The sequence below is a fragment of the Drosophila elegans genome, unplaced genomic scaffold (genome assembly GCF_018152505.1).
Source record: "Drosophila elegans isolate 14027-0461.03 unplaced genomic scaffold, ASM1815250v1 contig_208, whole genome shotgun sequence".
Lineage (NCBI taxonomy): Eukaryota > Metazoa > Arthropoda > Insecta > Diptera > Drosophilidae > Drosophila > Drosophila elegans.
In genome coordinates, this window is record NW_024545578.1 from 25,613,336 (window position 1) to 25,627,025 (window position 13,690).

Here is a 13,690-nt window from a genome sequence, read left to right on the forward strand (position 1 = left end):
AAGCCGTTGTTCATAATGAAATATTCTTGAATACATTAAAATTATGATTTACTTGCGTATATGTTTAAAAACATTAAACCTATGATGATTTGCAGCTCAATTATTTGATAGTTCCTATGGCAGCTACATGATATCGTTTTCCGATTTAAATAAAATGAAAAGCGCAATCTCAACTGTCAAATTATTAATAAGTCAAAAAAAATTTAAAAAAAAAGTTACACTTAAAAAAAAATATATATATTTTTATTGTTTCCATGGGAGCTTAATGTTATAGTCGTCTGATTTTGATGAAATGTAAACAGAAATTCTGAAATATTCATCCATTACTATATGACGAAGAAGTAAAATAAAAAATTAAATAACAGCAAACTTATAATTATGCCCTTGCAGAGGGTATTATAATTTCAGTCCCAAGTTTCCAAAGCAGTGAAGGAGACATTTCCGACCCTATAAAGTATATATATTCTTGATCAGCATCACTAGCAGAGTCCGTCCGTTTCTACGCAAACTAGTCTCTCAGTTTTAAAGCTATCTGCATGAAACTTTCCCAAAAGTTGTCTTTCTATTGCAGGTAGTATATAAGTCGGAACGAACCGGATCGGACGACTATAGCATATAGAAAAATAAATAAAAAAATTATAACTTTGCTGTTTTTAATTTTTTTTTTAGTTCTTCGACATATAGTAATGGTTAATTATTTCAGAATTACGGTTTAAATATCATCAAAATCGGAAGACTATATCACATAGCTCCCATAGGAACAATCGGAAAAAAAATGAAAAAAAAATTATAACTTTGCTGTTTTTTAATTTTTTTCTTAGTTCTTCGACATATAGAATTGGTTAATTATTTCAGAATTGCGGTATAAATTTCATCAAAATCGGACGACTATATCACATAGCTCCCATAGAAATAATAAAAATATATAAAATAACTTTCTAATAATTGAGCTGCAAATCATCATAGCTTTAATGTTTTTCTACATATACGCAAGTAAATCATAATTTTAATATTTTCAAAAGTATTTAATTCTTGCAATAGCTGCAAAGTTATATGAGCTTCGGCTTGCCGAAGTTTGCCTTCTTTCTTGTTTTTTTTCTTTTTTTATAAACAATAAAATTTATGATATTTTTCGTCAAAAATTTTGCCTGTCTGAACATAACTAAACACTGCTATAGTTTTAAGACGCTATATACACTTAGAATTAAAAAAAAAAATTGTATTTCGTTTTGTTAATGTACATATATTTAAGAGTACACACTGAAAGTTCCGGTAAATATTTTCGAAGTTACACCTAAATTTTAAAAGGTGTTTCAGAGTGTTTGCATGTACAAGTACAAACATTAATCTCGATTTACTCAAAATGGTGCATTTAAAGTCGGTGACCAACGGCTAAACCGAGTATTCTTTCAGTAATTAATTGAAATTATTTTTTTTCGATATATATTTTTAGACCGTATAAAACCCTTGCAGAGGGTATTATAATTTCAGTCAGAAGTTTGCAACGCAGTGAAGGACACATCTCCGACCCTATAAAGTATATATATTCTTGATCAGCATCACTAGTAGAGTCGATCTAGCCATGTCCGTCCGTCTGTCCGTCCGTCTGTCCGTCTGTCAGTCTGTCCGTCTGTCCGTCCGTTTATATGCAAACTAGTCTCTCAGTTTTAAAGCTATCTGCATGAAACTTTCCCAAAAGTTGTCTTTCTATTGCAGGTAGTATATAAGTCGGAACGAGCCGGATCGGACGACTATAGCATATAGCTCCCATAGGAACAATCGGAAAAATAAATGCCAAAAATATTATAACTTTGCTGTTTTTTTATTTTTTTTGTTAGTTCTTCGATGTTTAGTAATGGTTAAATATTTCCAATTTACGGTTTAAATTTCATCAAAATCGGACGACTATAGCATATAGCTCCCCTAGAAACAATCGGAAAAATAAATGAAAAATAATTAAAACTTTTCTGTTTTTTAATTTTTTGTTTAGTTCTTCGACATATAGCAATGGTTAAATATTTCAGAATTATGGTTTAGATTTTATCAAAATCGGACGTCTATATCATATAGCTCCCATAGAAATAATAAAAATATATAAAATAACTATCAAATAATTGAGCAGCAAGTCATCCTAGCTTCAATGTTTTTAAACATATACGAAAGTAAATCATATTTTTAATGTTTTCAAAAATGTTAAATTCTTGCAATAGCTGCAAGGGTGTATGAACTTCGGCTGGCCGAAGTTTGCTTTCTTTCTTGTTTTTTTTTCAAAAAGTCGTAGAACACACTTTTTTTGTACCGAGCTACCCAACACAAAAAAAAAATATTCCTGAATTCCAAAACAAGTCCTTCAAATTTTTTTAAACTGACAAACGACGAGGGAAATGTATTAATATGTATGTATTTTTTAAATATACAAAAAAAAGTATTTTTATTGTATATTTATTACTGTATATGCAATATATATGCATCAGATCCAAATTTGGTAAAAAGGTGTAATATTTTTTTTAGTATATAACTTTCACCTTTTTCATGAAATAATTAATTTTCCTCAAGTCTTGGCATGCGATCTTTATTTTTTTAGAGATACCTTGGTGTATTACTCGTTATGATTGTTCCATCACAGCAGATTTTCAATTCTACGGCTATATAGTAGTCTACTATGCGCATCGTCACTACGTGTACTGCCGTCCATAGTGATCCTTTTCCGATTTGAACAAAATTAAAAGCTCTAACCGTTTCGGTATCTTAATGAAATTTTTTCCGATTATTTCTATGGAAGCTATATGATAGAGTCGTCCGATTCGGCTCATTCCGACTTAAATAAAATCTACAACTGGAAGACAACTCTTGGGAAAGTTTTATACAGATAGCTTTAAAACTGAGAAACGGACGGACGGACAGACGGACGGATAGGCGGAAATATCTGGACTCTCCTCTCAAAAATATAAATATCCTGTACTTATACCTCCTTCACTGCGTTGCAAACTTCTGTCTGAATATATAATACCATCTGCATAAAAAACGCAAAACATTAAGAAAAATAAGATACCTTTTTGGCCATCTTCTTGATACATGGCTGACCACGTGATCTGCTTAAGTAAATACCTTCAGAGGTTACAAGTTTTCTTATTGAATTTGTCTTGTATATGCTATAAAACAAATAATTTTTTGAGTGTAGCTCAACATGTGCTGACTGCAGTGGCCGTAGGTATTGCACATTCTCCAGCTAGTCTGGTCAAACGCTCGCCCATTTCCCAACTGTAGCCTCCGCCCTTACCTCGTCAGAGACTTAAGGACTATCTTCCATATCATCATGCATTAAATCGTTATTCAAAAAATATCTTTGGTATATTTAAAAAATACAACATTTTTCCGAGACGTTTGTCAGTTTCAATAAATTTTAAGGACTTGTTTTAGTATTCGGGAGTATTTTTTTTTTGTGTTGGGCAGGTCGTTACAAAAAAGTGTGTTCTACGACTTTTTGAAAAAAAAATAGCTAAACCGCACACGTATTTTTTCTTTAACTTCTAAGCTAGTAAAGCTACAGACAAATTATATGTGTCATAAAAAAGGTATCAAATGCTAATCACAATGCCTTAATAAATTGTTTTTTTTTTGTTTACATATGCATTTTATTTATTGAATCTTCTCTGAATTGAGACTAACAATAAGTATATAAAATCTTATATTAAAACTATATCTGACGGTCAAGATGACTGACGATAGATGAAAGAGCTCTAATAACTATTGCTGAGCTGGAAGGTCATTTCGTTGCAATCGGGTCCGGTTGGAAACCCTGGCTAGGCCCCTGGCAAGCTGGTTTGGATGAGAAGTTAGTTTGGTGTGGTACGACGTTTTTTGTTTTGATATTTCATCTTTTACGGGTAGAATGCCAAGATCTCTGTGGATGTTATCGTTCCGAACATACCAAGGAGCCCCAGTGATAGTTCTCAGGATTTTTGATTGTGCTCGCTGGATAATATCGATGTTATTGATGCTCGCGCTTCCCCACAATTGAGAGCCGTAAGTCCAGACTGGCTTAAGCGTTGAATTGTAGAGCAGGACCTTGAAGTCTAGGCAGAGGGGGAAGCGAACGTTTATGATCCAATGAAGGCTATTGGATTTTAGTTTTAGATGAATTTTCTTAGCTTCGATATGTCTCCGCCATGTAAGTTTTCTGTGGACGCCAAGGTACGTTACATCTTCAGCTTGTTATTCAGAGTTAGACTTTTGCGCATTTATTTTTATACGCCAGTCTGATAACCACCTCTCCACTATCACGAGATGATCAGCTAGTAGTGCTGTTGCCTGAATTATGCATTTGGACCGACTTAGGATCACGGTATCGTCTGCGAATGTAAAAGTAGTTAGTCGCTCGTTCGTTAAATTGGTCTCAATAAAATAGTTTTAAAATTATTTAATTTTTATAAATATTTTTTTTAATTATTTGAAAATTAACAACAATTGTTAGATTATTTGTTTAACTTTTTACGTTTATTGCCCTTGGGCACCCATTTTTGGGTATATAACAAATTGTTCTGCAAGAATGTTTTTGAAAGTTATTGAGCAACAAAAACTGCTACTTTTCTCAGATGGAAAAGTTAACGCTGCTTAGGCAAGAATTTCTTTCTAAAAGTATCGACCACCCATTTGGTGAGGAAAGTGCTATACAAAAATGGTTTCAGGTTAAAGGAAGAAACATTTTCATTAAATAATTGTAAAATATTCATTATTGTTTTAAATTGAAATGTAAATCTAATCTTAACTTAATCAAACTTTTTTAAATCAGATACTTTGCAAAAAAAAAAAAAATGAAACAACCAAGTTATTCAAATTTTAAAGTTCTATAGGGCCATATAACTTACTCGTTAATTTTTATATCCTTAAAAAATTTTAATTTTTTGGAATAGTTGCAAGGGTCTATAAGCTCGGACCGGCCGAAGTTTGCTTCATCTCTTGTTAGTTAAGCTTTAAAGTCTTGCCAAACGTAGTTTTTGAAAAAAAATTAATACTAAAGTATAAGTAAAGGTTTTTTTTAGTAAAAACCACGGTCACAATTTTGGTGTGCTTTGACTATATTTCAAACAAAAACATCTGGTAAAAAAAAAGTCGTGACGATCGCACCTTCAATATATAAAATATATTTCATCAAAATCGGACGACTATATCATATAGCTCCCAAGGAAACAATAAAAATATATATCAATTTGTGTAACTTAAACGTAACTTTTCTACTTTGCAATTTTTTAAAAATTCTTTTTTCTTATTAATAATTTGTAAGTTCAGAACTACGCTTTTAATATTTAATATATTAAAATCGGAAAACGATATCATAAAGCTGCCATAGGAACTATCAAATAATTAAACTGCAAATCATTATAGCTTCAATATTTTTAAACGCAAGTAAATCATTATTTTAATGTTTTTCAAGAATATTTCGTTATTGCAATAGCTGCAAGGGTATATAAACTTCGGCTTGCCGAAGTTGGCTTCCTTCCTTGTTTAATGTTCCCGTTCGTCAAACTGAAATAAAAAAAATTTCTGTGGTGACAAAATATCTTGATGAAACGGTCCGAATGGAAACATTTAAAAAGTGTATTAAATCATTAAATTTTTGACACAAAATTTGATATAAAATATTTTATATGTTGAAGGTGCGATCGTCACGACTTTTTTACCTCGTTAATAGGTGCTTTTTTGTATTATCATTAGAGCTAAAAGTTGCTTTTTTGACGGTTCTTTGACAATCAGAAAAAACGATGCTGAAGTTTCATTTTATGACTTTGCCTGCAAGAGGGAAACAAAATTGCTCAGCAGCTAATGAATAAGTCAAGAGCTGGTAATTAATTTGAAAATGTACGGGCTCAAAGAAAATGTGCTTTCCTCCATCTCCCAACTTGACGTTTAAAACCCAAAGTTTAGGCTGCAAATATAAATGTAGCACACCAAACACTGGCTTTGCTTATTGTTAGTTTTTAAAGCTTTTCACCGCATCACATTTTAGCAGCCCAATGATTAACTTACTTAATAAATCAGCTGATAATTATTTCAGCCTTCCTTACCATTAAGGGCGATATTTCATCACTTGACTAGCCTTGAGTCAACTTTGCTCAAATATTTGCCTGACCACATAAACTTATTGCAGTAAGTGCCAAATGGCAAGATAAATTTGATTTGTGATAATTTCGCAGTACTAGGTTAATACGTCAATAAATAAAAACAAGATGGTACGAACCGACTTCAAAAACCATTTTAAATTGAATTTCTTGACAGCTTCTGAAATAATAAAAAAAAGCATTTCTTTACACCCAAATAAATTATTTCGAAAAACATAGAAAAAACAATACATGAAGCATACTTCGGCAACCCAAAGTTTATATACCCTTGCAGTTATTACACTAATTAAATATTCATTAAAACAACATATAATTTTAATATGTGTGTTGTTTAGAAACATTGAAGCTGCACCCAGAGAAAAACCCCATAAAATTAAACATTGAAAGAATTTTTAAATACCAAAACTATAACTTTTTTAACTTGTTAGTTACAAACATAGCTTATCATCCACTAACATTTTACTTATTTATAAAGCTTAAAAAATACTACTCACCCTTTCTTGAATTCCACTTGTAAAACGCACTAACGATGTCCTCTCACATTAAATTCAAATGACCGGAAAACAAGCAATGCGAAAGCGGGAGTTCGAATTTCGTAACTGCCCTTCTCCCCCTAACTTATTGGATTTTTGTCGCCCTTTTGCACGATTCTCTTCTTCGACATGAGAAAACTTTCAATGAAAGAGAAATTTTAAAATTTACCATTTTCCAACGTCAACTGAACTTTTTTCAATGGTAAAAATTAAAATCTCTTGTAAATATGAAACGGACTAGTCGTTATCGAATCGCACTTTACGATTATTTTTTTGTGTGTAGTTGCTATAGGAAAAAATGGCTTAAGGGGTAAGTGTCTTGAAACACCAAACATTAAGTAGCTATTAAGGTCCAGACTTATGTTCCAACCTGGGTGACCAATTTATTTCTTTTTTTTTTTTTCTTTTTTTTTGTCATAATTTTGTTTGTTTTCATTGTTCTGATTCCATTGCGGCAAAAGTGGTCTTTTAAAATGTGCCTGATTCAATTGCAATTAGCTTATGCTACTTCGACATGTGAATGGCACGAACTGCTGATCTAGGTTTGTTTTCATTTAAATTGTCGCAATTCAAATCGAAATACATTAAAAATCATGAATATGAGCGAGTTTACGGAAATCTTTAACGCGGAAATCTTTAATGGCATTTACCAACTTGAACGACAACGAAGGGGAGCTGATGGTGTATTTTGACGGGTTTGCAGGAGACCACCTCAATTTCTTAAAATGAGCAAGATACTCGTATGATTGGCAGTTTTTTCCTGCCAGAGATCCAGCAGTAATGAACTGTGGTACTGCGACCAGGATTTGCGGCGCTTGTATTTGTTTTCAGTCATTTTTAAGCAAAATAGATTTTATATTCAAAAGAAATCAAAAATTGCCAGCCTCGCATATAAAGGCCAGCTATTGTAGTGGTCCCACCAATGAAATATCGTTAAATATCGGTATTTTCCGCTGTTTTTTTTTAAAACGTTGGGGGCGATTGATTTTATATAGCATTTATTTATTTATTATTTTAAATGCGGCATATAGCCTTATGGGATTCCCTGTGTGAATAAATGCGTATAAGGTGCCAACTGAGTGTATGCTGAGAGTCTTGAGAAAACTATGAGTTGTAGACGGAAAGAGAATATTTTGGAATGTCAAACTACATAGCTTGTTGCTCGGTGCATTTCCCTAATGAAATGCAAAGAAAACATATCGAAATACAGTCTAACAAAATTTTAGCCCTGTCCCGAGAGCTCAAGCTTTCCCTTCAGCAATAGCAACAGCTATTGTCGTATATTTTTGTTGTTGCTGAGTGGTAATTAAATATTTGTATTTAAATTATAGCTAACGAAAATAAAAAAAGACCCTACCGTGAGCCAGTAAAGTGGTGAGTGTGTGATTTTACTATGCAACACTTATAAAAATATGTTTCTCAAAAATGTAAAATTTTAAAGCAAAACTTTTTTAAAATATAAATTTATTTTAAAATATTTTTTGTAGTTAAAAACAGTATTGTTACGTGGCTAGTACATTGGGGGCTGTCCATTTATTAAACCATCACTATTTTCACGATTTTTGAAAAAAAAAAAAAATAAATTGTTCACCTAGCAAGGGATTTGAAACCAGGACTTTAAAAGTTAAGCAGTGATTGATGTTCCAACAATTTTACATCCTAGACTATCCTTTTGGAAAACTCCATTCTTCATTCCATTTTAACTTTAACTTTTAAACTTTTAATTTTAGAAAAGGTCTAGTGTTTTTCTTCTAAAGCCAAAGTCTAGTTTGGTTTGTAAAACGAAATTGACGAGATGTTTAAGACAAAATCCTCCAGAGATCAAACCTTAATTTTCCGGTTCAGATGGACTCCCTGATTCAGAAAATGACACTCCAAATTTTGTATGCCACCATTTTTTATACCCTTGCAGAGGGTATTATAATTTCAGTCAGAAGTTTGCAACGCAGTGAAGGAGACGTTTCCGACCCTATAAAGACGGACGGACGGACGGATAGGCGGACATATATTTATTTATATTTATACCTCCTTCACTGCGATGCAAACTTCTGGCCGAATATAAAATACCCTCTGCATAAAAAACGCAAAACATTAAGAAAAATTAGATACTGAATATATGAATAGCAACCTATCCTGCCGTGTGAAAGTATTTGATATATTCAATTGGGGCCAACAACGCCTTACGAAGTGTTTTTCCCAATGTTGCCAATATTCCAAATATAATATTAATACGCTATTATGAAGCGAAAAAAATGACATGTCGACTTCTCTATAAAAAGTTGTTTTGGCCATCTTCTTGATACCACGACCACGTGATCTGCTTAAGTAAATACCTTCAGAGGTTACAAGTTTTCTTATTGAATTTGTCTTGTATATGCTATAAAAAAAATAATTTTTTGAGTGTAGCTCGTCTGGTCAAATGCTCGCCCACTTCCCAATATATATTCTTGATCAGCATCACTAAGAGATTCGATCGAGCCATGTCCGTCTGTCCGTCCGTTTCTACGCAAACTAGTCCGTCAGTTTTAAAGCTATGAAAGCATGAAACTTTTGCAAAAGTTGTCTTTCTATTACAGGTAGTATATAAGTCGGAACGAGCCGGTTCGGACGACTATAGCATAAAGCTCCCCTAGGAACAATCGGAAAAATAAATGAAAAAAAAACATAACTTTGCCGTTTTTTAAAATTTTTTTATAGTTCTTCGACGTAAAATAATGGTTAAATATTTTAGAATTACGGCTTGAATTTCATCAAAATCGGACGACCATATCATATAGTACCATCATCCCATTTTTTGAAAGTGCTGCGTAATGAGCCAATCTTAAGAACTTTAAGACTTTTTAACTCGTTGCCACTAAGTATTCGATTGGTTTGGGGATCCAAGAAGGATGTGCTTAGGCAATTACTTAGGGAATATTTTTTAATTAATACTTAGTTTTAAGTTAGCTGATAGCCAGATAAGGATTTATTCATTGGCGAATAAATAAATAAATAACTAAATAACTAAGGTCTGCAATTAGACCGCTAAACCCCCATTTTGTTGGTGTCCTTACCGCATTGAGGTGTCAACCGCATTTTCCCTTTGCATATTGACACGCCTTCTAGTGAGCATAAGTAATTTATTATTTTCCATGCCATGTTTCAGGGCACCAGACTGGCAAACCCATTCAGAATGTCCTGTGCTGGGAGCTTTGCATGCAAAAAGGTCAGCGAGACACATTACCACATCATTATGAGACCGCAGGGACCAACTTGATCTCCAAAAAGTCCGGCAACTGCAGCTCCGGCCGAAGAGACTGAGGCCAAACAAGTCCTGTTCGAAATCAAACTGCGTGAAACCAAAGAGCGAACAAAATGGCTTCACAACAGCGGAAATACACAGTAGTCCCGGGGGTCAGTAGGAGAATGCAGATGCACCACAGCGCCATTAAATCAATTTGTGAGTGCCAAAGCGGCAACTTAATGTCCAGCACGAGACCCGTGGATCTGGCAAAAAGGCAGTCGAAAGATGCGCATAGACCCCAACTTGCACACCAATTACCAAAAATGGCAAGCCCGAAACATTGAGGGTCTGAGGATGTGGCCGCTGCTGTTGCTGGCCAAAAGGAGATTGCGCTTTTGCGGTTGTGTTAAGTTGATTTCCGGCACGTTTGTCCCGGACGCGTAACCCATACAATCAGCCACCCATACTTGCTTTACTCAGCATGGAGCCTACAAGATGTCCTACGCCAATTATGTGTGCAGTTTCAATTCAGCACCCTTCTGTCCCTGCCAACGGTATATTCATAAACAGACCTGTCTTTGCTGTTAATGCTGTCGTCATACCACTCATCATCCTCATAAGCCATTCTCATAATGACTATCACTATCAGCCTTCTGGCCAAAGGTGTTGGTCACGCCGCCTACGTGGCTGTCCCAGGCACCACTCAAATATCCTTGCCCCTAAGGTGTGATGTAAATTATACGCCTTTACGTTTAGACTTCACAACCTCGAGTCTGCGATAGCCCCAGTTATTTCCCTTCTTCTTTTCGTTCTAGTTTGAAGTTTTGCGGTTGTGTTGACGTTGTGCTAGGTTCAGAAATGAGCAGTCTACTCAATTGTCCTCCGAGATGTTTGGCTTTAATATTTAAAGTGTGCTTTTAGCTTGGAGTTTGTCACTTATGCCTTTGACATGTTATGTTCGTTTTGAGGTCCCAGCCAATTAATGATATTTTCACAATGAGAGATCGAACGTTGGGCATTGTTTGGTGAGACAATTGGCTTGCGCTGAAGGACAAACGTGAAAAGCCATCTGAAGGATGATTTATCCAGCCGTCAAGAGGGTGGACGAGCTGGAGGTTCCCTGTTGAGGCTGATTTGAAAATTCATGGTTAAATTCCTGTCTTTCCTTTTCTAAAGGAAACATTTTGGAGAATATTGCTGCTTTCTTTAAAACAAACTAAATGAGGCGATCTCCGAATGTTCCCGCAGCTAGAATAACTTTCAAGCTCGTGTTGCTCAAAAGCAACAGCCCAGGCTTTAATTTTCATAATTTGCTTTTTTTGTATTTCAAAAGAGCTGCCAACCCATTCGTCATTACCGCAAAGTAGATCTGGATGGTGCAGCTAGGGGAGCCACTGTGTCATTTGTTATGTTATTGGTTTCGACATTTTGCAAATTGCTTATTTAGCAGAGCGTAAAATACACATTGTCCTCTGCCGACTCATCCTGTCGACCTGCGGTTTTCTTTTTGCGGGAGCCACACACACACGTCAAGGAGCAGGATGTTATGTTGTTCCGTGCTCCTTCCCTTTTGCTACCCTGCCTCCGTTTGTCCATAAAAATTTTTTGCAATTCGCATTGTTGTAGACTCAAAGTTAACAGCGTGTCAATTGGTTAGGTCTCCTCTTCGCACCACTCCATTAGACTCTCAACCATATCCAGCCCATTTGCCATTTGGTGAACTGAGCGGTGTAAGATGACACCCATCCAGCAATTTGGTCAATGCTTGAAAACTATCGTTGCAGTTCGCACTCACCTCGAATATCTCCCCGTCTCAGGCTAATTTTTGTTCGACCCTCATCTGCCTCAGATAATATTTGCTTTCCATTCTGTGACATTTACTTCTAGCCCTTGTTCTTATGCGGCGCCTAATTGCCTGCTTCTTTTTTCAGCTTTTTTGGATATGCACTGTGGGATGGAGACCAGTTTTTCTGGCCAAAAAGTCGTTAATCTTAAATCCGACTTCAATTTTACGTACCAGAAATTTTAACAGAGACAAACACTGTTCGTTATCACCTGTTAAAACAGCTGTGTGTAGTAGAGTGCGCACGTACAAGCTTAAAAACGAAAACAATCTATAAATAAAAAAACGAATTTTAAACGATTTTAAACGGTGTTTAAAAGGTGTTTCCTCGTACAAAAAACGGGCAATTTTCAATATTTTTTTTTTGTATAAAAAATTAAAAAAATGTTATTAACTTTTTATTTTTTGTTTTTACGAAAATTATAATCAATTATAATCAATTTTGTGAAATTTAAAACAAAAAATATTAAAAACTCGTCTATTACGGCGTAATTTTCTGCAGTCACTTGTCTCTCCGTGTTGACTTTTTGTAGGATTATCAGAAGTAAAAAAAAATTATGTTTTACCTAAACCAAAAACTAGGTATTGGACTATGAAAAAATGAAATTTTCACAAACATTTTAGTTTTGGTGAAAATTTATTGACTTATTTTTTTTTAATTGTACTGAAAAAAAAATCTTTCGTTCATGGAAAATTGTACCTATTAATATCAGATGAGTAGTTCGCAAGAAATCTTGAGAGCCGATTTTAAACAGACAACTTCGAGAAAAACGCCTTAAAAGTTTCAAGAGAAAATAAAAGTGGTAAGGCTGTATCTCCAAAACTATGACGCGGATCAAATTGAAAATTTAGTAAAATATTCTAGAAATGTTATAGAATTTAATAAGAAAAAAATTAGATTTTTTGAAATCGGGTAACCCATGTAACCCCTTGAGCTTAATGTTTTAGACGAAATTCAGAGTGGTTTGTGCATTTGCTTGTGAGTGTCGACAGATTGAATTGATCGTATTTTTTTGTAATTAAGTGCTTTTAGTAGCCCTCTTTTTGTTAAAAAATAAAAATGAAATCCATTAAAAAAACATTTTTCTTTAATGTACCTTCCTTTTCTTATTAAAAACTTAAATCAAAAAGACAACCCAATTATCTCGTTTCGTTAATTAATGTCACAAAAAGTGATCGTTCAACCCATAGTGCAATGTGGCCATAAACTTTTTACGGAATATATATTTTGATGCTTTTTAATTAGGCGAAATGGTCGTAAAATTTGATATATTGACAATGCGGGGAATCGATAATTGGGGGCTTACCAAAAACTTAATAAAAGGGATTTAGAAAAAATAACTTTCTGAATCGCTCTATACATTTTTTAACTGTCTAAGTAATGTCATTTTAATGTATTATTTTTGTCTCTTTGCAGCTCCCATCCCAAGGCTACATCCTGTAAAATTATGAAGTAACTGGCATGAATCAAGCCTGTATTATGTGCCATATGAAGAAACACTAAAGCGTATAGCGTAGTCTATCATTAAAATGTATGAAATAGATTTAAGATCAAAACAGTTTAAAAATTCGACACATAAAATTACACATTTCCAAACTTTAAATGCAACATTGAATTAACAATTTAATCTCTTGGCCTTAGTCTGCCCGCTTCCACAGTTTGTAGTGACTCCGAGGTCGGAAGAGCTTAACTGCCCAGTTCAACTTTATGCAAATTGAGACGTTTCCTAAAGTCTTCAACATAAAAGCGATTAAACTTTATTAGCATTAAAGTAGCATCTACTTTCGCGACTTTGAATGCCTTTCTTTCGAACTCACATTTCCGCTCGTCCTGAGCTGTCTGCTTAATTGTGTAAATGAATGGCTGGCCATCCATCTTCATGGTAAAAACAACAAAAAATTTCAGAATGATTACAGAACGATTAAAGTATAATTAAAGCGATTATTACGGCGGTGAACTGTGTTTTTTTTT

The 13,690-nt window shown here is 34.1% G+C and overlaps 1 protein-coding gene across 8 annotated transcripts in view; it reads left to right on the forward strand.

The window, feature by feature from the left end:
- Positions 1-13,307, forward strand: part of LOC108150569 — a 39,603-nt gene extending 26,296 nt beyond the window's left edge. For all 8 annotated transcript variants that reach the window (XR_005977172.1, XR_005977176.1, XR_005977174.1 and 5 more), the window contains exon 4: positions 13,136-13,307. The gene's annotated coding sequence lies outside the window, so the exon portion shown is untranslated. The remainder of the gene's footprint in view (positions 1-13,135) is intronic.
- Positions 13,308-13,690: the final 383 nt, after the last annotated feature.